The sequence below is a fragment of the Microcaecilia unicolor genome, chromosome 5 (genome assembly GCF_901765095.1).
Source record: "Microcaecilia unicolor chromosome 5, aMicUni1.1, whole genome shotgun sequence".
NCBI classification, from domain to species: Eukaryota; Metazoa; Chordata; class Amphibia; order Gymnophiona; family Siphonopidae; genus Microcaecilia; species Microcaecilia unicolor.
The window spans coordinates 119,956,510-119,980,558 of NC_044035.1; the positions used below are offsets into that span (position 1 = coordinate 119,956,510).

The 24,049-nt window shown below is 39.9% G+C and overlaps 1 protein-coding gene across 1 annotated transcript in view; it reads right to left on the reverse strand.

The window, feature by feature from the left end:
* Positions 1 to 20,794, reverse strand: part of DLG5 (discs large MAGUK scaffold protein 5) — a 298,386-nt gene extending 277,592 nt beyond the window's left edge. Inside the window, 2 exon segments of the mRNA XM_030203236.1 lie at positions 15,732 to 16,042; positions 20,719 to 20,794. The gene's annotated coding sequence lies outside the window, so the exon portion shown is untranslated.
* Between the last annotated feature and the right edge of the window lie 3,255 nt (positions 20,795 to 24,049).

Genomic DNA, 24,049 nt, shown 5'->3' on the forward strand with positions numbered 1-24,049 from the left:
ACAGGGGTGGGGGCTTGACTGGCACCGGCTATTTTCATGTGATGTCTGTGCAGCTTCATTCAAGACACCACAGACTTTCTGAATAAATTGAAAAATATCAAGGAATTACCACCAAACACCCTTCTGGTCACGATGGATGTAGAATCACTATACAGCAACATTCCACATGTGGATGGCATAGCTGCATGTGGAAGACTCCTAAAAAAATCCACACTGGACCATCAATACTCACCAGACACTATTACAAAATTAATCAAATTCATTTTAACTCACAACTACTTCCGCTTTAACAATGATATCTATCTACAAATAATGGGCACTGCAATGGGCACCAGGACAGCACCCCAATATGCCAACCTTTTTATGGCTGAGCTGGAAGAGACATTTCTGAATACATACCAGACCAAACCTCTAAAATACTACCGGTACATCGATGACATTTTTATGATTTGGACGGAGGGGAAAGAAACCCTGAAACAATTTTACTATTCTTTCAATACATACCATTCTACAATCAGATTCAAAATTGACTACTCCCCAAAAAAAGTCAATTTTTTGGACACCACAGTCTCAATCAGTGTTGGCTGTATACAAACATCTATATACAAGAAACCCACAGACAGATGCAGCTACCTCCACAACTCCAGCTTCCACCCTTCACATACAAAAAGATCCATTATTTACAGCCAAGCCACAAGAAACCACCGTATCTGCTCGGACCCAGAGGATAGAGACAGACACCTTGAAACACTGACTGCATCCTTCAAACAGAAAGGCTACAACCCCAAAATAATCTCCAAGAATATTGCCTCCTCCCTCAAAACACCCAGGGAAAATCTGCTACAGTACAAAGAAAAAAAAGCCACAGACAGAAGTCCCCTTGTAGTGACATACAACCCATAGCTGGAGAAACTGAGGAAAATCATAAGAGACCTACAGCCGCTACTCCAGGAAGATGAATTACTGAAAGAGATATTCCCATCCCCACCAGTGCTGGCCTTCCGACAGCCGCCAAACTTAAAACACAAGCTGATCAGAAGTAAACTCCCAACACGGATGGAAAAAGTAAAGGGCACGTTTCCCTGTAACACATCCAGCTGCAAACTATGCCAAAACATTTCACAAGACCCCACAGTCATTCACAAGGGAAAAATATTCAACATAAGGGACTATTTTACATGCTCATCTTCCAATGTGGTATATATCATTCAGTGTAAAAAATGTAACGAAGGATGCTATATTGGAGAAACAGGCCAGATGCTTAAGACAAGATTCAATCTGCACAGACATCACATGAAAATAGCCGGTGCCAGTCAAGCCCCCACCCCTGTGGGCCAACACTTTACAAGACCAGAACACTGCACCAGTGATTTCACAGTAAGAATACTGAAAGGTAATTTTAAAACAATACAGGAACGTAAGACCTTTGAAATAAGAATGATTGAATATTTTGACACCCAACAAACAGGACTTAACAAGGATCTGGGTTTTCTAACTCATTATAAACCATAAAGCTGTATTTCTCTGGTTATTTCTCTGTTTATTACCCTCCTCTCACCTACCAACACCCATCCTGTTAGAATATCAATGAAATGCTTTGATGTCCCCATGCATACCCCCACCCTCCCACTCTGTCAGACTGTCAAAGTAATGCTTTGATGTTTCTCTTATATATACTATTTGCTACCACATTTGCTTATTTCTGATCTGACGAAGAAGGGCAACCTTCGAAAGCTAATCAAGAAATGTATTAAGTTATGTCCACTAAAAAAGGTATCATCTTATTTTCTTTTCCATGTTTTATTTTGTTTGATTTCTATTGATAACCATTAAGAGTAGGTTGAACTATAATTATCTTATATGGCAATGTTATAAGGTAAGTCAAAAAGTTTAACGTTAATCTATTGACAAGAATTTAAAAAACAACTTTAAAAGCTTAATATGGTAGAGCTGACCTATGAAGATGATGGATGTTGTTAACATTGCCATATAAGATAATTATAGTTGGCAATGAACATCGCTGAGGTCAATTGAATGATTTGATGAAAAATCTATATAAGCTGTGAAAAAATTCTGCATCTAAAGTGTGTTATTATTTTGGACACTCGACGAGTACAATCTGATATTATTGGTGTGTCAATAAGTGGTTGCCATTTTACTTGAAGTTATATATAGGGGTAGAACACTGTACACTGACATTTATAAAGACTGCCTGAGGAGATAAGCAGATAAAAATAGGAACTCTGAAAACATATATAATACCTAATTTTAAGTAACATACACAGAGGCGTGATTCAAGGCAGGATTGTCATTTGTTTTATAAAATACATGCATATGCACTGATTTCTATATACCTGCACAAAGTTACCACCACCTGCCTTGGAGCATGTGTTAACTTCATGCAGGAGTTTACCGCTAGATTTTGGTTTTGTTTTTTAACAAAATTACATAGGTACATACACTGCCTTTATAAAATAATAATAAAATACCAAACCACACCTTTAATAAATTTCTAAACCAAATAAATCATATGTAATGGGACCATCATAACAGGGGCTAAAAGGTTCACTACCTTCTGAAAGATCAAAAAACACCAACACGATCACGTTTCGAGTACTGGCACTGTGTCAGGGTGCTATGCTTTTCAGAGCGACTTCGTAATAATTTCTCATAACTTGAAAACTTCATATTCTTCAACCCAGTCACTCAAAGTGAAACATGATCACATTGGCGTTTTTGATGTTTCAAGATGGTTGATTTTTGAATGTAGTGGATTCTCCCGTGAATGAAAATAGTGGTTTCATTACCATATAATAGTAAAGATCTTTTTTTTTTTAATGGTAAAAATAAGACTGATAAGAAATATGTGGGACTGATGATTATATCTATAGGCAGTTCACATGAGGGACCATCATAGAAGAAGAAGACACTAAGGGGTTCACATTACATATGACAGTTTAGATATTTTAGAATTTTTAATGGAACTACCAAAAATAGAAGATAGTGAATATAAAACTCAAGTAAAACAATACTGCACAATAAATCTAGAAACACCATCAGGACTAATACTGTAAAGAAATTTAGAAACAAAAGTTAATATAAAACACGCCCTGCCAAAAATAGTAAAAATAACATATGACCATCTAAACTTCCGGAAAGAACTAAAAACAAACCTGTTCAAGAAGGCATATCCCATCGACCCAACATAAAAGCCAGAGAACCTGCAACACAACTAAACCAACAGATCGTAATGGACACACCCCAACCTCCTTCTTCCTCCCTAAGTTCCCAAATACATCAGCCATATATGAACCTTATTCTATCACAATAACACCTTGTATCTGTTCATACTGGAACTGGAGAAAGCCATTACAGTACCATGTAAGCCACATTGAGCCTGCAAATAGGTGGGAAAATGTGGGATACAAATGTAACAAATAAATAAAAAAAATCACCCTTAAAATCTAAGGGCTGCTAATGCAGAGTAACTTAAAAAAAAATTGTGGCTCTTTCCCACCTCTTGACATCACGAAGTACCTTAGCAGATCTATTCTGCAAAAGTTGTGGTTTGCTAAGAGTTTCCTTTGGTAACCCTAAAAACAATTTACAATAGTTACAAGAGAGCACTACTGCTTGGACTACCTCTCTCAAGCAGTAAACCTAATCAAACGTTTTGAAAACATTAGTAACCTGAGCATCAAGAGACAGCACTGAACCTGTAAAAATTCCCAAACTCAATCTGTGATTGAAGCTGAATATGGTTCTGCCCAATTCCAAATTATCAGAGAACAAAGACTCAAATGAATTTTCCTACCTACAGCACAGGCACAGAAATGTTTTCTGTATTCAATTTTAACATTTTTCTGCATCTATACACTAATACTTTACAACTTCATAGCTGAAACACAGTAGCGTAAAATGAATGAGACAAGGTAAAAAAGGAGGAAAAATTCAGGTGACTAGATTTGTACACGACACAAAATAATTAAAAGTTGTTAGAACAGCAGTAGACTATGAATAATTGCAGGAAGATCTTGTGAGTATAGGAGACTGGGAATCTAAAGCATAGATTACATTTACAAAGTACAAAGTAATTCATACAGGGAAAAATAAGCCAAATGTAGGTACAAAATGTCGGAGGCTGCAGTTACGTAATCACCCCATCTCAAAAATGATAGAGGGCATTCAAGGGATTGCATCAGAAAGAGATGACTCTTAGCAAGATTGACTATCCAGCCCAGCTGGATCACCTGAGTCGTTCCGCTTGCTCTCCTGGTAGGACTACACCCTGATGAACCAATCATCCAGATGGGCATGCACTAGAACCCCCTCCTTGCGCAAAGCCACCACTACAACCACCATTAACTTGGAAAAGGCCTGAAGTTGAAAAGCCCGAACAGTAGCACACAAAACTGAAAATGCTACCCCAAGCAAAACATAGGAATCACTGTTGCTTGGTCTCAAAGTTCTTTTCCTCTTATTTTCAATTGACTAATTGAAGAAAAGTGAATTAAGAACTTTCAGTATATGTTTTGAGCATTTACTATTGCAGATTTTTTTTGCATATTGATTTGTAATCTAGGTTCACTTTTGGTAAAAGCCTTGCAACCGGGCATCTACTGCCGCCAGAGAACAGACCCAGACATCTTCACTAAATTGACCGGGAGCACCCGCACTGGATTCTCTGCCTCCACCCCAATGGCCTCCCCAAAAAGACCAAGTTCACGGGGAAAAAAAAACTCCCGAGTACTACTGAATCTGCCAGGACAGTACCGTCTAGAAATCTCGTAAATGCATGCGCTCTGAAACATCTCTACTCACACTGTTTCATTTTACTGGTCCCATATTGTACAAATAAATATTTCTTAGAGACCAATGTTTTAGATCTAAGTTAAAATCTAATGAATGCATGCTAGTTAATACCATGTTTGCTTTAGTCTTGAAGGTAGTTTTCATGCACTGGAAGATTTTGAACCAAGCCACACATCAAGACTGGTGGAATAGAGTGTTTCAAACTTAAAAATATGAAACATTCCTTGCTAAAAAATCACCTCGTTTTGCCTTGTATAAGAAGTGGTATTTGTTGCTGACTTACTATAAAGATGCATGCTGAGAAGTGTTTTTTTTTTTCCTCTCCTCCCCCCCCCCCTTTCTTTACGCTTTTTATATACATTATTATTATTATTGCACTGGTTTGTATTACTACTACTTAGCATTTCTATAGCGCTGCCAGGGTTACGCAGCGCTGTACAAGTTTAGACAAGGGGAAGGACAGTCCCTGCTCAAGAGAGCTTACAATCTAAAGGTAATAAGCTATGTAGTCAGTGTAGGTATCTGGAATGGGGAAGGTGGTTAGGCGCCAAAAGCAAGGGAGAAGAGATGGGCCTTGAGTAAGGACTTGAAAATGGGCAGGGAGGGCGCACGGCGTATGGGCTCAGGAAGTCTGTTCCAGGCATAAGGTAAGGCGAGGCAGAAGGGGGCGGAGTCTGGAGTTAGCGGTGGTGGAGAAGGGTACAGATAGGAGTGATTTGTCCTGAGAGCGGAGGTTACAGGTGGGAACATATGGGGAGAGGAGGGTAGAGAGGTAATGGGGGGCTGCAGATTGAGTGCACTTGAAGGTCAATAGGAGAAGCTTGAATTGTATACGGTAGTGGATCGGGAGCCAGTGAAGCGACTTGAGGAGAGGGGTGATATGAGAGTATCGGTTCACGCGGTAGATAAGACGTGCGGCGGAGGTTTGGACAGATTGAAGGGGGGATAGGTGGCTAAGTGGGAGGCCAGCGAGGAGAAGGTTGCAATAGTCAAGACGAGAGGTAACGAGCGAGTGGACGAGAGTTCGGGAGGCTGTTCAGAAAGGAATGGGCGAATTTTGCTAATATTATAGAGGAAGAAGCGACAGGTCTTAGCTGTCTGCTGGATATGGGCAGAGAAGGAGAGGGAGGAGTCGAAAATGACTCCGAGGTTGCGGGCTGTATTATGCTGTTCTTCTGTAACAGAATCAATAAAAATACTAAGACTTAAAAAAAAAAATGAGTTTTTAACCCCAAAACACACCATATTCCAAGGGGAAATTGTTCCATTGTGAAATAAAGCATTTGCCAAGACAAAACAAAAAGTGAAATTCAATGACTGATTAAATCTCTACCTCGAGTTAACACTTGGCTATAATTGCTGCTAAAGGTGATTCTTCCATGAGTCTGCAGATATTGGTCTCCATCAACTATATATATCTAAACTTCTTGATGGTAAGACCATTTTTCTTTACAAAACGTGTTCAAGTTCTGTTAAAGCTCCTTGGGGAACACTGATGGACAACACTAGGCCAAGCCACAGATTTTTGACTGGATTATGGTCTGGGATCTGACCAGACCACTCAACAACATTTACCTCCATTTCTTAATCACTTCATAGTAGCTTTGGCTGTATGCTGTAGGTCATCACCATGCTAAAAGGTGATGATCTATCCCACTTCAGCTTTATTGCAGAGAGAATATGCTCCTCAAGGACTTTTCTGTACTTCCCTTCATTCACTGTCCCTTCTAGCCTGACAAGTGTTTCAGTCCTTACCAATAAGAAACATCCCAATTACCATTACATAATCCTGTCACCACCGTGCTTTACAATGAGGACTGTGCTCTCAGAGTGATGTGCTGTGTTGGCTCCATGTTAAAACAAAGCTCTGCATTCAGGTCAAAAAGTTCTATTTTGATGTATAAGATCACAACATTTTACATTATCCAAGTACAGTGCACTCCATTTAAGTGCACGTCGGATAAGCGCATGCTCTGTTTAACTGCATGCCGTACTTCGTTCCCATTTTTGGCAACATCAATTTCTATGGGGGCAATCTGGTTTAGCACACCACCGATAAGTGCAAGATTTGCTTATATGCATGGTTAAAGACCGCTCCTCTGCAGGAAAGACTCCACATAAGCGCGTGCATGGAATATGAAAGCCGATTGGCACGTGACAACCAATGAGATTTCAAATTTACCGCCCCTTTAACTGTCACAGGCAGAATAAGCGAAAGAATGTTGTTAGAGTGTACACTGGAGTCATCATCGTCGCGCAACTGTAAGACTAACACTGGCTGAACAAATAGCAGTTCTTAAAAAATTAGAAAAACAAAAAGTCAAGCATCTATTGCTAAAGAATATGGTATCAATCCCAGTCAAATTTTGCCTGTCTTGAAGCAGAAAGTACAGCTTCTGGAAGACTGGCAAAACAATACAAATCCACAACGGAAACAAAAACAGGCGGGAAAAGCTGAGGAGGTAGAAGATGCTCTTCTTCGGTGGTTTTCTCAAGTCAGAAGCAGTTTCCTGTCAGTGGTCCACTGATTATGGAGAAAGCTAACCAGCTAGCTGAAAGTCTTGGACTAACTGAATTCAAAGCCACTGTTGGATGGTTGGAAAGATGGAAGGAGAGGGACAGGAACAACATAAAATTCAAGAAACAGCATGGTGATGACTTTGGTGCTGAAAATTGGGTTGCTTCAGTTCTTCCTACCATCTTGAACAAGTTTGCACCTCGTGACATTTTCAATGCTGACGAAAACGGTCTCTAGTGGCGAGCGATTCCTGATGGAACACTTGCATTCAAACATGCCCAAACTACAGAAGGTAAAACGTTGAAGGACCGACTGACAATCCTCCTTTGCTGCAATATGGATGGGAGTAAAAAGTTGAAACCCCTCGTCATTGGAAAGAGCAAACAGCCCCGTTGCTTCAAGAATGTTAAGCGACTTCCTGTGTCATACGAGGCTAACACAAATTCATGGATGACTGGGGAAATTTGGAAGCAGTGGCTAAAGAAGTTAGACACTAGAATGTGGGCACAAAAGCGTCAGATTTTGTTGCTTTTTTGTGTTAATTGTGCTGCACACAGGGATGATGTCAGGCTGTCTAACGTCAAGGTGGTCTTCCTGCCACCAAACACTACCTCTCTGATCCAACCTATGGTTCAGGGCATAATAGCCAATTTCAAGCAACATTATCGGGCTCTTGTGCTACGTCGTCTGATGAGCATTATGGATGACCAGACTGACAAGGATAAACATGCTGTTGAACTGGCTCGTAATCTATCACTGCTGGATTCCCTACATATGCAGAAAGAAGCCTGGAATCATGTTACACAGGCAACCATTGTGAACTGCTACAAGCAGGCAAGCTTTGTTAAGGATGTGGAGAGGGACAAAATAGATGCAGCTGTTGCAAATGCGTCAGATGAACAGGTTATTGACATCCCAGTCTGTGTTACTGAAGAGGAGTTTCATCACTACGTAGCTGTTGATTACGATCTACAAACAGCTGAAGACAGCACTGATGTCGAGATGTGCGCCCTACGCGCAGGAAACGGCTGATGATGAAACAGATGATGAAATGAGCAGCAAGGCACATGCGGACAAAATTCAACAACCTCCTCCTGTCACTTTTGAAAGAGCGCTGGAGAGTCTCAACACCGTGCGGGCCTATCTGGAGGCCACTGGATGTCAGTGCTATGACAGTTTTTACCATCTGGCAGACGTAGTCTATGGAACTCACAGACCCAATAGTGTACAGAGGACTATAACTGATTACTTCAAGTAAGCCTAACGTCAGTTAACGGAGACTGTATACTGTACATATAATAAACAGTACTGTACATATGTTTATCAGATGCCAAGCTTCTTTGGGTCACAACGGTTAAGTGCATGCATTTCTTTGGTCCCAGACCCTTGCACTTAAGCGGATTGCACTGTATTTCTTTTCATATTTGAAATGAGATTCAAGGTCAGCTTTCTTGATTAATTTATCTACCATCTGGAAGCCTGAACACTATCAAAGTGGTGTGCATTCAGGTACAGTAGGAATTTTTTCTGTCCCTGAAGGTCTCATTGTGCCCACTGTGCCTGAGGCTATAGATGGTTAAGTGTCTTGCCCAAGATCACAAGGAGCTGAAGTGGAATTTGAATTGAGGTCCCCTGGTTCTCAGCTTGCTGTTCTAACCATTAGGCTGCTACTCCACTCCTTGAGTAAATAGCTTCTATCTTGCCACTCTATCATACAGGCTAGATTCATAGAGCATTTGGCATATTGTTCGCATATGCATGCTTTCGCCAGTTTTGGCCATGAAAACCTATAGCTCTTTCAAATTACCACCAGTCTCTTGGTTTGACAACAAGAAGAAGTCCAATAACGAGGAAAGTTCATGGATAAGAGAGGATTTCTCACCCTTCTCTACCACCCAATATGACACTAGTCAAGAAATACATGCACCAAAGTCTTCTGAAGCAAATACAAGTAAAAGGTGGGAGTGTGAGCCAGGCTATCCAAAGACTGAAACCAAGGTAAACTTAAAATATATGACGTTTAATAGTTAAAAACAAATAATAAAAAAACAATCTTACATAGAAAATGACTCGACATAACGTTATGTTTCGGCCTGATGGCCTACGTTTTTTTTATAAGATATTTATGTTCAAATGGATTTTTATATATATTTTTTATATTATATTTTAGTGGATTTTTCATTATTACTATTTTTATTTTTCATGGCCATTTTACTATTTTCTCACTGGAGCTGGTTCTTTCAAAGGAGATTGTTATCCTTCTAACTGTTTTTTTATTAGTTATCTTACTTTATCCTCCCTTGTGATTGTATATACGTTTGACTTCAGGAACATGCCCTTTCTGTTGTAGTACGTGAGGCACGGCGCACCGCCCATTATGTATACACCACTTTAGTAGTACTACCCTGCGGTACGTCCGGTCGTAGTCCTACCAATTCCATTTTTATTGTAGATTTTCAATTTTTAATACACTTTTTCTTCTTCTTTTTTAGTTTTGTGTGCTTCGTTTTTAAACAACAATTGGATGGCGTTGTCTGTGTAACAGCACGTTTATGTTTCCTTGACTCTGCCCTATGACACGCCGTAACATAGCCCCGCCCATTGAACGCATACCGGTCACCGCTTTTTTTTTCATTTTTGCAGTTTTTCATTTTTCATATTAAGTTTTGCTACACTGTTCTCATTTTTTGTTAAAATGCTAATACTGCGCATTATTTGTCCCTAATAGAGGTTATGATTCATATTTACGTCCATCATGACGTCATCTTTTGAGCTCACGTGGTTTTTCTTTATTTAAGTGACTTTGTAGCAGCATACACTTTTGCTTTCTTATTGGTGCAGTACGCAGCGGCAGACGGATCAATCATGTAATGGTCTTTTTCAAGGTATGCTTTTCTTTACCATCGTGAGGGTATCTCTTATATATATTTTTATCAGATGTTTAAATACCATCTTCAGGCGCGTTAGGCTGCAAGCACTGCCGACGTTGCCACATAGCTCATCATAGCTTGACTTAAGGCCAACAGCTATCTAGCTTTGGATCAATGTGGGCACACATGCATTATTGACTACGCTGTTTTCTGTCTCTTGTAGACCGCCTCCTTTTTTAGATCCTGTCAGCAGATCTTTCGATTGGTTTTTGTTTTTTAGTTTTGAGGTTAGTCATGTTTATTATTACTCCTTTTTTCTTTTGTGATCTTCACATTCCATTAGTTATTTTTTATTCACCTTTTTTTTCAGTCTTATTACAGATTTTGTGATTATACCCATTGATAATCTGTAATCATTGTTTACCCCAGTGACCAGGTCAGTCTTTTTCATGTCCTATAAATATCTATGAATGTACATGTAATTTTGTGTTTTTTTCATATATTTTGATTTACGGCATTCAGGTTCTACGTCGTTCGAAGAGTATATGGCATCTGCGTTTTCATATCTTTTCTCGTTTTGATTTATTCCTTTGTTGTCAGCTTTCATATGCATTACATGTTTATTATTATTGCTTAACAAACATGTTTTCAAATAGTCATATTAGCATGGTTATAATTATTTCTTCTTTGTTATTGCTTATTCATATATCTGTTATATGTTCCCTTTTTGGGCATTTGATTGTAATTTTTTAACTTTTTATTGTTTTTATTTATAGACTCCTGATGTAGGCCATCAGGCCGAAACATATTGTTATGTCGAGTCATTTTCTATGTATGATTGTTGTTTTATTATTATTTGTTTTTAACTATTAAACGTCATATATTTTAAGTTTACCTTGGTTTCAGTCTTTGGATAGCCTGGCTCACACTCCCACCTTTTGTATTTTCATTTTACGCCCCGTGGGATCTACTGAGTTCTCCACGCAAGTGGATTCTCTCTAGCAAATACAAGTAAGCCTAGATACCTGGCTGGAAACTGTTGTTCGCAAAGTGGCTCAGTTCCTACTCTCTAATAAACAGAGCAAATAGAGAACATAGAAAACAGATAAGGGAAAATTGGAAACTTTTACATAACTACAGCTCAGAAAACTGGGAAAAAAAACCTCTAGAGGAAGTCTGTAAAACTCTTGCCTCCAAACAATATTCGGATTACTTCTTGGAAAATATTGAAAGCTCTAAGAGTGTTCCACAGCTCACAGAGGGGAGTCCTAAAATTTGACCCCCAACTTCTGAAAGTTTTGTAACTGAGCTCACCTTGCTCTTGGATCTGCTCCTGCAGAAGGTAAAAGACAACAGGCAGGTTATCTGCTTTCATGAGCAAGCAGATGAAGTGCATATCATGGCAGTGACACAAGCTGTCATTTTGCTTTTGTTAGGAGTCTTCTCTGTGGAACTCAAGAAGCAAAGACAAGAATTCTCATATCAAGAAATAATTCCACAAAAAGAGGGACTGTATATACCATGTTATACCCTGCTAAAAAAATACTTAACAGCCAAGAGCAAAGTTTTGATACAACAAAAAAAGACCAGTACTTAAATACAACTAAGGAGGGAGAGAGGTACAGAAACGGGACACTTTTCTCCACAGGATAGACTTACAATACCAGGCAGCCTTTTTTTTTTCTTCTTTTTGAACAGCTGAAGGGCCTTGCGGGAGGTTATCATGGGGTCATACTGACATCCAGTATGCTCTTTATTTTATTTTTCATACACAATTTCCCTTTTTTGCCTTTGTTTTCACTTTCATCCCTTTTTCTTTACATTTTTTCTACAATTCATAAGTTTTTATATATCTTAGACTGTTCAGCATTGCTGGCAGCTGCAACCATGATTACCTACTGTACATTCAAGACAGCAGCAACAGAAAACACACTTGTTTTCTGAAGCAGCAAAAAAAAAAAAGAGATGAATGCAGTGTTGTTACCTGCCCAGGTGTATGCAAATATTTCAGACTTCACTGATGTGTACATAGCATGTCACTATGCACTAGGAACATCTGTCATGCTTCCACATGGCTGCCATACAGGAATTGGAGGTACTAATTACTATTTGTGGAGTTACTGTACTGAACTCTTAGTTTGTATATTACTGAAGGGTTGTGAAACAAAATACAGCTTGCATATGCCTCAAATCCAGGATACAATTTTTAGTCACCTGATCACTCCCACGATTGACCCTGTAGTTCTCTATCCCTAATCAGGATGTCTTTTTTTTTTTTTTAATTCAGGTCCGCAATCTTTTATCCAAAATTCTTGGATTCAGATTTTGGAATGGTTACATCAAAAAAAGATAGACCATAAAATTACCAGCATACTTTATTTCAAAGTAAAATGTTCAGTAAAACTTCAAACACAAACAGACTCAGACTAAGATACACATGCGTCATCTCAGGTCAGAGCCAGTCATACTATGATGGGATTGGAGCAGTACCCTCAAACAGGCTCAAACTAAGCTTAACATGTGTTACCTTCAGTCGACAGTTGGCTATCCGATGATGGTGCAGAAATAGTGTACTCCAGTTCAGCAATACAATGAAAGATGGCTTTTTAAATTTGACCAGGTGACCCTTTGTTTGATTTGGTTATAATGGTTGCTCTTAAGGGCTAGAATTGAGTTTACAGTTTTAGTTTTTAAAATTCCTGATGGTCTCAGTTCTAGTTATTTAATGGATTTTGTGAAAATTTATACACCTTCAAGATGTCTCCATTCAGTGACAGAAATAAAATTGGCTAATCAATCCCAAGCTCTTGTTATATTGAACACCACAGAACAAACAGTTGGTAAAGGTGGAATCTTTTATTTGTAATAGTAAGAGCTATATAATACTTTGGCATAGTTTAAAAACTTGACTCTAATAAATATTTGATTGGTTCTGTTTAACAAATGGCTCTTCTAATTTGAGAATGCAGAGGGTCTATAAAGATGTTATTTTTCTGGTCTGTACTATTATATTTTGTTATGTATTTTTATGATCCATTTGGTTTTGTACTTTTTTTTATATATGAATATTGCTCATAATTCGCTTAGAACTGGCTGGTCAAGCAGAATATAAATGTGTCAAATTAAATATCATCTATAGGAATTTTTTCTACCATGTTCACAATGTCATCGTCATCACTATTATCCTCATGTTCATCTTTATTTAACAATCTCTCCATCACTCAAGGAATGATAGACTTCTGGCGTAAGCAATGGAGATTTGATATCATCTTCTTCTCATCACCAACATGGAAACCTTCAAAGTCTTCATCTGTGGGTTCATTTTCATCAAACAATCATCACTGATGGCCAAAGTTTGTATCAAGCATTTTTTAATATTGATTTAGTTACATCTTTCCAAGCGGTACCAAGTGCATAAATGGCATCCTTAAGACTAAACTCTTCCAGGTAGTCTTGGATCCTTATAATTCTTGTTCACTGCATCAAGCATGTAGTTCAGAAAAAAGTCTTTACGTTGGTCTTCGTGGAGCATAAAATTCCTTGGTCACAAGGCTGTACTAAAGATGTCACACTGAGGGATAAATAAATGCCAAAAACATTTTTCACAAAAAGTTCTTGAGGAGGAGGATGAAATGTGATCTCAGTGTTACCTTGTTTTGCAGAAAGTGCAGTTCAAATTGCTTAGAGAGTGGAATTTTAAAGAATTATTTTACCCTTCAGATGTCTTGGTGAAATGTAGCATGCAGTGAACTAGATGCTGAAGGACATGCATCTTGTGGGGCTTGCCTAACTAGTATTATTAAATTAGAAATTACAAAATTTGAAAATCCTGGTAACAGAAAAACTTACTGGTTGAAATATCATACTTTGCGTGCTTCTGAATTTGGATTCTATTGCATAATCTGCCCCTGTAATAAGTAGTAACATTTCCTCGGACCATTTTACACTCTCTTCCCTTTCCCCTTTTTTTCTTCTCACCCTATTCCTTCTATCCTCTCAATTTTAATTGTAACTGTTTCACCACTAGTCTGGCGCTAGCCTAATCAGTACATTGTAAGCCACTTTGAGCCTGCTAACATGTGGGAAAAATGTGGGATATAAATGTGCTAAAAATAAAATAAATAAATGAGCAGTAGTCTAGAACCAATAAATCATTACAGTTTTCTTCCAGTTCAGCTTCTCTACAATGTGCTCAAGCCGCTGTTACAAACTGGCTACTGAACCAATCAGTAAACATTTCTCTGGTTACCCATTTCCTCTTATTAGCATAGTAATGCACAGGTAGATAGCATACCCCTTGGATGTTGGCTTTTCCCAATCACTGCCAACTTTAATTTGTGTGTGCCTGCAGCATTGGTAAATGCATGAACAGTCACCCTGTCCTTTGCGTCCTTGAAATCTGATGGTACTCATTCATCAGCTGTTAATATTTTTCTAGAAATATAGTGCGACTAGAGAGCTGTTTAATCAGCATTGAAAACCTGTTCAGGATAAGGTTAAGGCTTTCATGTGCTATTATCTTAGCAAATTCATCAGTGTAACTTTCAGTTGCTTCGTAATCAGCAGAAGCTTTTTCACCAGATTTTGAAATATTTAACACCATGACACTCTTAACTTCTGCAGCCAACCTTCTAAATATTCACACTGGCCTTCGATGTTCAGTTCTTCATGGTATTTTCTAGGTTGCTTCATGCCCATCAAATCTTTCAATAGCATTACGTTCATTTCTTTGTTGTCAAACCCACACAATTAGCACATGGTCTAGATCTACATTTTTTTGCTCTGTGCAATGTTTTCCTATATTTCATTAGTTTCATCATGGTCACTGTAAAACTTCAACTTACCTTTCCATTTCTTGAAGTAATAACATGGTTGTAGTTCCCACACTGTAATCTTTAGTTAGGTGCTAAACAGTTACACCTTGATCAAACTTCTGCAATAACTCTACTTTGTGCTATCAATAGTGACAGACACTTCCTTTTCTGTTTCTCATTGCTACCCCAAGAGGAATCTGCAACTTTGACATTTTCACAGTCCTCAATGAGCAGAACAGAAACATCCAACTTGTAGCAGACACAACACACCTTTGTGGTTTCAGTGGTGTCACATTGGAGGACTTCCAGCGCCAAAACTTTCAGTTTGTTGAATTGTTTCGGTTTTCAGAATTTTGGACAAAAGATTGTGTACTTGTATATACACTGCCTAAAGAACTAGCTTTGCACTCCTCGACACCACAGCGGGTGTTCTTTGCACTCTATGCCTATTTCATCTTCACTCTGCATCTATTTATTCCTTAAATTTCTGTTTTATTCCTTAATTCAACATCCAAACCATCCAAAACTTTTCTTCTTTTTATTGACAGTCTTTCTAATTCAATTACGGGGTCCAGAGACTAGGGAGCTCCAATATGGCGGATGCACATCTGTAATGAACTCTGCTGTAATCCACACCTGTTTATTTCTCAGAAAAATCTTTGCCTAAATATTTGTATCTTCTAATGGGTAAGAGAAGGGAGTCAGACGCATACTTACCCCGGAGACAAGTCTGTCCCAGCAGCTGTGGGCCCGATGGAACGATTTGTAGTGAGCAATGGAGGATCAAAGGCGTCACTACAGGGCGAGACAGGTGAAGGAAAGCTGCCTCCCTTGTTTGACATGGACACCACATCGAGTCTGGAATCAAGGGACCTGTCACAAAACCCGGCTAGGCTGGTGGAGGAGCATGGAGCAGCGTCAGTGCTTCTCCTGTGCGGTTTGCTCGCCTGATGGCATGGATGGAGCCATGGTGGTTGTGCTGATGATGGGGTCACCTGTTTCCACCGGCAGGAAAGACACGAGGCCTGCTGAAGAACACCAAAGGAATTCTTTGAATATAGAGCAGTTATTAGAGGAGTTGCATAGATCAGCATTGTCTGGTAAACCAAAACTGATTATTCTTGATGTTATATGGGAGGCTTTGCTCCTTTTCAAGTAACCTGGTAGAGAATGACACAGGTACAGGGATCCGCAATAACCACGGGGATAGGGTGGGGACAGAGCCCACAAGGACAGGAACAAACTTTGTCCCTGTGTCATTTTCTATTTTGAAGCCTGTTAACGAACTGGACTGTTATTTATGTTTGAGTGATGCAGACAACAATATTTTGATTTTTGGAAAAGCAAGCAAACATGCTGGCCACAACTAGCAAACTGCATGGGGGATCTTATACTTCCTGCTGCCAGCACATCTTCTAAGAAGACATCTTGTATTGCAGGAAGGACTGTGGAAGACAGGAGAACTAGACTGAACCCTGAGATTGTTGATGACTTCTTATTCATCCACAGATTAAAAATCATAATCATGCTTCATAGGGCATATTTCTCCCCTCTAGGACATACACAATGGGTAACCTGTAAATTTTAACAGGGTATATTAGGATTCCTTGGGGTAGTAGAAATCAGCTGTTGTTGGGGTTAGAAGGGTAGAGGGTGGTGGTGAGGGTTAAGAAAAAGATTTAAATATAAAATCATAATTGTTAGAGGCTTCTAAAGATAAGGTCAGAGCCCATGAGGACGGAGACAAACTTTGTCCCCCTGTCATTCTCTATATCCTGGAGCTTTTAGCCTTTCAATTATCAGAGGATCACTGGCTGACATTCAGCAAGAGGTCTCTTTCATGGAAAAGGACTTAAGTTCTGTTAAACCTGAGCTTAAAACTGTCTCCGACTCTCAAGATGCATTAGTTAGAGAAAATCTGGTGATTCATCGTAGACTTGAAAATTTTGCAAACTTGTTGTACAGGAAAACTTTACAGATTGTGAATTTTTCTAAGGTTGCCTCTGTTGCTCCACTGTTAACTCTCAAACGTTATTTCTTAGAAATCTGAAAAATACCGGAGCAGTCATATTACTTATCTTTAGTGGTTAAAAAAAACAAACCTACCCAAATTAACAGAATTACAAAATAACGTTAAAAAAAACAGGAAAAAAAAAAGGAGATACTATATATTCATTTGAGCATGGAATATGTTTCTTTCACTGATGAAACATTATTTTGTACAGTGGGGGAAATAAGTATTTGATCCCTTGCTGATTTTGTAAGTTTGCCCACTGACAAAGACATGAGCAGCCCATAATTGAAGGGTAGGTTATTGGTAACAGTGAGAGATAGCACATCACAAATTAAATCCGGAAAATCACATTGTGGAAAGTATATGAATTTATTTGCATTCTGCAGAGGGAAATAAGTATTTAATCCCTCTGGCAAACAAGACCTAATACTTGGTGGCAAAACCCTTGTTGGCAAGCACAGCGGTCAGACGTCTTCTGTAGTTGATGATGAGGTTTGCACACATGTCAGGAGGAATTTTGGTCCACTTCTCTTTGCAGATCATCTCTAAATCATTAAGAGTTCTGGGCTGTCGCTTGGCAACTTGCAGCTTCAGCTCCCTCCATAAGTTTTCAATGGGATTAAGGTCTGGTGACTGGCTAGGCCACTCCATGACCCTAATGTGCTTCTTCCTGAGCCACTCCTTTGTTGCCTTGGCTGTATGTTTTGGGTCATTGTCGTGCTGGAAGACCCAGCCACGACCCATTTTTAAGGCCCTGGCGGAGGGAAGGAGGTTGTCACTCAGAATTGTACGGTACATGGCCCCATCCATTCTCCCATTGATGCGGTGAAGTAGTCCTGTGCCCTTAGCAGAGAAACACCCCCAAAACATAACATTTCCACCTCCATGCTTGACAGTGGGGACGGTGTTCTTTGGGTCATAGGCAGCATTTCTCTTCCTCCAAACACGGCGAGTTGAGTTCATGCCAAAGAGCTCAATTTTTGTCTCATCTGACCACAGCACCTTCTCCCAATCACTCTCGGCATCATCCAGGTGTTCACTGGCAAACTTCAGACGGGCCGTCACATGTGCCTTCCGGAGCAGGGGGACCTTGCGGGCACTGCAGGATTGCAATCCGTTATGTCGTAATGTGTTACCAATGGTTTTCGTGGTGACAGTGGTCCCAGCTGCCTTGAGATCATTGACAAGTTCCCCCCTTGTAGTTGTAGGCTGATTTCTAACCTTCCTCATGATCAAGGATACCCCACGAGGTGAGATTTTGCGTGGAGCCCCAGATCTTTGTCGATTGACAGTCATTTTGTACTTCTTCCATTTTCTTACTATGGCACCAACAGTTGTCTCCTTCTCGCCCAGCGTCTTACTGATGGTTTTGTAGCCCATTCCAGCCTTGTGCAGGTGTATGATCTTGTCCCTGACATCCTTAGACAGCTCCTTGCTCTTGGCCATTTTGTAGAGGTTAGAGTCTGACTGATTCACTGAGTCTGTGGACAGGTGTCTTTCATACAGGTGACCATTGCCGACAGCTGTCTGTCATGCAGGTAACGAGTTGATTTGGAGCATCTACCTGGTCTGTAGGGGCCAGATCTCTTACTGGTTGGTGGGGGATCAAATACTTATTTCCCTCTGCAGAATGCAAATAAATTCATATACTTTCCACAATGTGATTTTCCGGATTTAATTTGTGATGTGCTATCTCTCACTGTTACCAATAACCTACCCTTCAATTATGGGCTGCTCATGTCTTTGTCAGTGGGCAAACTTACAAAATCAGCAAGGGATCAAATACTTATTTCCCCCACTGTATACTTGTCTTGTTACTTTTAAAAATTAATTTAATTTTTTTTAACTTAAGAAAAGGCCTACAAGCCAAGATATAGCTCCAGGGACAGACAGAAAACAAGAAGCAGTTCCAGCAACACATTTTGTACTTAAGCTTGATAGAGACTGGGTGTTGCATCTTTTTTTTTTTTTTTTAAGAAACAGAGGAAACATTTCTGAATTGCTTGGTTTGAGTATTTCCAGATTTAAATTGTTTCTCGAGATGAAATCTAGGATACTACAACTTAGTGGGCTATTTGGTTGAATTTCCCATGTAAATGTGTTAAGTTTAAATCAGATCTATTTTTATGAGCCAGCTCATCTAAATGCCTTATTATCCAAGAGTAGTAGCTTTTCAGGGACCATGGGATTGCATCCTTTGACATGTGCACCTTGATATGAAGGAATTTTGCTCTTTATAAGTGCATGCATACTGCAATTGTTATTTTGTAATTTCTTGGTATTGTGCCTTGGATCTCCCACTTCTTGTGGGCTGTTATGGGTGATTGTATACATATTTTTCTTGTATTCATATTTTTTTCTCTCTTTTTAGCGTATAATTTCTTAATTCACCCTGTTTTCTGTACCAAGTTTTCTTTCTTAGTATATTTTAATTCAATAAAAGTTTTAAAAAATGGGGTCCAGAGATGCCCCTCCCCTCCATTTTTCTGCATCAGTTGGGTTGGGATAGTACATATTGTTTGGGGGAATATATGGATATCTTTATATTGCTGCTCTTCTTTCATTGCTTGGAGAGAGCTCTTTTGTTTTGCTGTATCTAGGATTAGAGTTATCTAATGCTTGTTTATTTTCTTGGCATTTTGTCTGCATGTCAGGTTGGCCCAAATGAATCTTGTTTATTGTTATACTAGTAAATAAGGCCTGTTTCTGACACAAATGAAACGGGCGCTAGCAAGGTTTTCCTGGGAGTGTGTATGTTTGAGAGAGTGTGTGTGAGAGTGAGAGTGAATGTGCGAGTGTGTGACAGAGAGAGAGAGAGTGAGTCAGGGTGCGAGTGTGTCTGTGAGACACAAAGTGTGTGCGGGTGTGTATGTAAGACACAGTGACTGTGAGAGAGTGTGTTTCACACAGATACACTGTGTGAGAAAGAGTGTGTGTGACCGACTGTGACACATAGTGAATGTGATACAGTGTGAGACATAGTGTGAGAGACTGTGTGAGAGCGAGAAAGACACTGACTGTGAAAGTGTGTGTGTGAGATAGAGAGAGAGTGTATGTGACAGAGATACCTCCCCCCTCCCTCTGTGGTCTGAGGACTCCCTGCCTCCCCCCCCCCCCGTGTGGTTGGCAGCACCGTGCAAGTGTGTGTGTGTGTGTGATTGTCCTCTCTCCCCTGCCCCCTCCAGCCAGCCAGCAATTCTCCTCTCTCCCCTGTTCCCCCTCCAGTCAGCCAGCGATTCTCATCTTCCCTGCCCCCCTCCCCCTCCAGCCACCCAGCTATTCTCCCTGGCCCGCCCTCCAACCACCCAGCGATTCTGCTCTCTCCCCTGCCCCCCCCCCCCTCCAGCCACCCTGCGATTCTCCTGTATCCCCTGCCCCCCTTGAGCCATGCAGCCCTTCTCCTCTCTCCCCTGCCCCCCTCCATCCTTCCAGCGATTCTGCTATCCCCCCTGCCCCCCTTCCAGCCACCCAGCGATTCTGCTCTCTCCCCCTGCCCCCCCCTGCAGCCACACAGCGATTCTGCTCTCTCCCCTGCCCCCCCTGCAGCCACCCAGCAAATCTGCTCTCTTCCCTGCCCCCCCCTGCAGCCACCCAGCGATTCTGCTCTGCCCCTACCCCCCCGTTCAGCTACACAGCGATTCTGCTCTCTCCCTTGCCCCCCCTGCAGCCACACAGCGGTGTTCTTCATACCTTTGCCAAACTTTAAGCACCTCCAACCTTCTGAAGCTGACTCCGTGGCTTCCTTGAAGGTTTCGTTGGTTCGTTACGGTGTTTTACCCACCCTCGACGTCATGACGTTTTGACGCGAGGGCGGGCCGCCCTTGACGTCATCACGTTTAGACGCCAGGCCAGGGCGGACTCGGACAGAGCGATCTCATCTAGCGTTATAATACGAACCACCCAACCCACACGAACCCGTGAAGCCATGGAGTCAGCTTTGGAACGTTGGAGATACCTTTTATTATAGTAGAAGATTGATTTTAATGCCATCCCACACCTCAACAGCCTGAACAGATTAAACTAGACTTGGAACAGATTCACAAGCAATTAGGAATTTGAACAGCTGAAAGAATATTTATATGCTTTGCATTAAGGATGAAAATCACTCATGTATGAGCAATTTTTTTTGTTTTAAAGCTACACCACAGTCAAATCTCCAGAAAGCGTGAAGCTTGGGATAAGTAGAATAAATCAAGCATGTGGTTTCATATTAATGAAGATTTTACCAATTTTCAGTATAAACGCTGAAGGGTTCTGATTTTTACAACCCGACCCTTCTTTATTGATAGCGATTCAGAGTAATGAACAGCAATCTTGTTTATTTACTCATATAATATTAGTTCACTACATACCCTTTATTTTATATTCAATGCAATGTATGACAGTCCTTTCACCTTCTCGATATTTAAGTCTCAGACTCATATCACCTACCCCTTCTAGATTTTATGTAATAGGGTATTTATACTCCATATACGCCAATTGGTTTAGATAATCTGATTTTACAATACTCCTACTTATATTCCCCGGCCCACTCCCTTCTCCCTCTTTTTTTTTTTTCTCTCAGCATTGTGAGCGAGCTAGAATGGAACGAGTTGGTGTTGGAACCCAATCACTGTATTTCATGCTTTTTCTATTTTTCTTTAGCGGAGTTCAATGAAGTTGATTTTGTGCGTTTTTGTTTGTGACGCTGGTTAGCGGTTTCTGGTTTTTATTCATGTTGGGGAGGTTTACTCATGAGACTTTTTTCTTATTTCCCTAATAAGAAAATTATCAAATTTCTGTATGCAACTCCTTTTCCATATGTAATTTGGTAAATAACAGTTTTTCCCAGTCTCTTTCAAGATCTATGTTATTTCCATAAATGTACATTCTTTATATTCTCCATGCTTAAACTTGCATCTTGGAACGTTAATGGGTTAAATCATCCTGTGAAAAGGCATAAGGTATCTTTGAAAATGTTGACATATTAATGCAAGAAACTCACTTAAATGCTCCTGAGTGCCCTAAATATAACTTTTCTTGGTCAGGGCACCATGTTTTTTTTTTCCCTGACCAATCAAAAAAAAAAAAAGTCTTATGTTTAAAAAATCCCCAACATACAGATTTTGCAACAGAATATTGACCAGGATGGAAGACAGGTCATTGTTGAGGCTAATATAAATTCCTACCTGCTGTCTATCCTGTGCATTTATGCTCCAAGTGTTGACTCTCCTAATTTTATGTAATCTACTGGAGATATCTTATTAGAGCATTGTCATAATCCTTTAATTATTGATGGAGACTTCAACATGCCTCTTGATCTGATTTTAGACCATCAATGTTCTTGCTCCTTCCGCCCAAGTAACTCGGCATGATCTGCATAATATTATTCAAGATGTTGGTTTATGTGACCCTTGGAGGATTATGCACCCATCAAACAAAGACTTTACCCACTATTCAGCCACACATCATTCCTACTCAAGGATTGATTATTTTCTAGTTTCCAAATGTCTAGCTCCATTATCTCAGACTTCATACAAATGTGGCAACAGATAAAGAAAACAAAGTTGGAAAATGAACATTGCTCTTTTATCAGACTCTGTGTTTATAGAAAAAAATAAACTTTTACAACAAATTTTTTTTTCTGCAGAACTTCATCAATCATCTCTTCAAGATGAAATTATTAGTTATAACTCAGAGTAAGAAAATGGAGTTCTCTCGTATTCAACAACTGGAATCTGAAGTTTCTTCTCTAGAACTTTCTCATATGCTTTCTGGTCTACAGCCTCCCCCCCACCCAATGAACTGCTGAAACTAAAATATTGTCTTAATCATATGTACAGTCACAGAGCTCTACAATCTATTTTTATTCAACGGACTGGCAAGTATGTTTCAGCCAACAAATCCGGCAGGTTATTAGCTCACTATTTGGTTATTCGTCAACAAAGATCCAGGATTGCATCTATGTCATCTCAAGTTCAAGTTCTCCAGGATGATACCTCCATTGGCAAACAGTTTGAACTTTCATTTCTCAATGACTCCACTGCTTCCAGTCTATCTTTTCTTCGCGTTCTTCCACATCCCACTCTGTCTGACTTACAACATGAAGCCTTAGGAGCCTCTATTTCCATTGCAGAAGTTTCTGATGCCATCAAATCTCTAGCAAAATCATAAAGCTCCTGGGCCAAATGGTTATCCATCCAAATTCTACAAGTACTTTCACTCCACTTTAGCTCCAAGACTTTGTGGACTTTTTCCATACTTGTTTTTGAATCCACTAGATCAAGGCAGATTTGCTGAAGCACATATCACAGTTCTACCCAAACCTGGGAGAGACTCTACCAAAGTCTCTAACTACAGACCTATCTCCCTTCTGAATCTAGATTGCAGAATTCTGGCAAAAGTTGTAGCCTCTCTTCTGGAAAAAAGTTATGGATTTACTCATTCAGCCTGACCAAGTTGGTTTCATGAAGAGTCGCTTTATTGGTGATAATGTTTGACCCTTTCATGCATTACTTGATTTAGGTCATATTTACAATCAGCCTGCTGTTGCCCTTTCACTGGATGCTGAAAAGGCTTTCGATATGGTTGAATGATCTCACCTTTCTGATACGATGATATGGTTTAGTTGTGGAGAATAACTTACTCAATGGATAAAAGTCTTATATACTATACCCATCTCTAGAATTAAAGTTAATGAATCCTTATCTAATAGAGTCCACTTACATAGAGGCACTAGCCAGGGTTGCCCTTTATCTCCACTACTTTTCAACATTGCTTTGGAATCCTTGCTCATTGCTCTAAGGTCAGACTCTTCTATCCAAGGCTTATCTTTCAATTCAAATCAGTTCAAATCTTTGGCATATCTTACTCATTTTTCTCACTCATCCTCTTACTTCAATTCCAGCTTTGTTGAATTTGGTTTAGGTAGTGCAGTGGACTTTGATCCTGGGGAACTGAGTTCAATTCCCACTGCAGCTCCTTGTGACGCTGAGAAAGTCACTTAACCTTCCATTGCCCCTGGTACAAAATAAGTACTTGA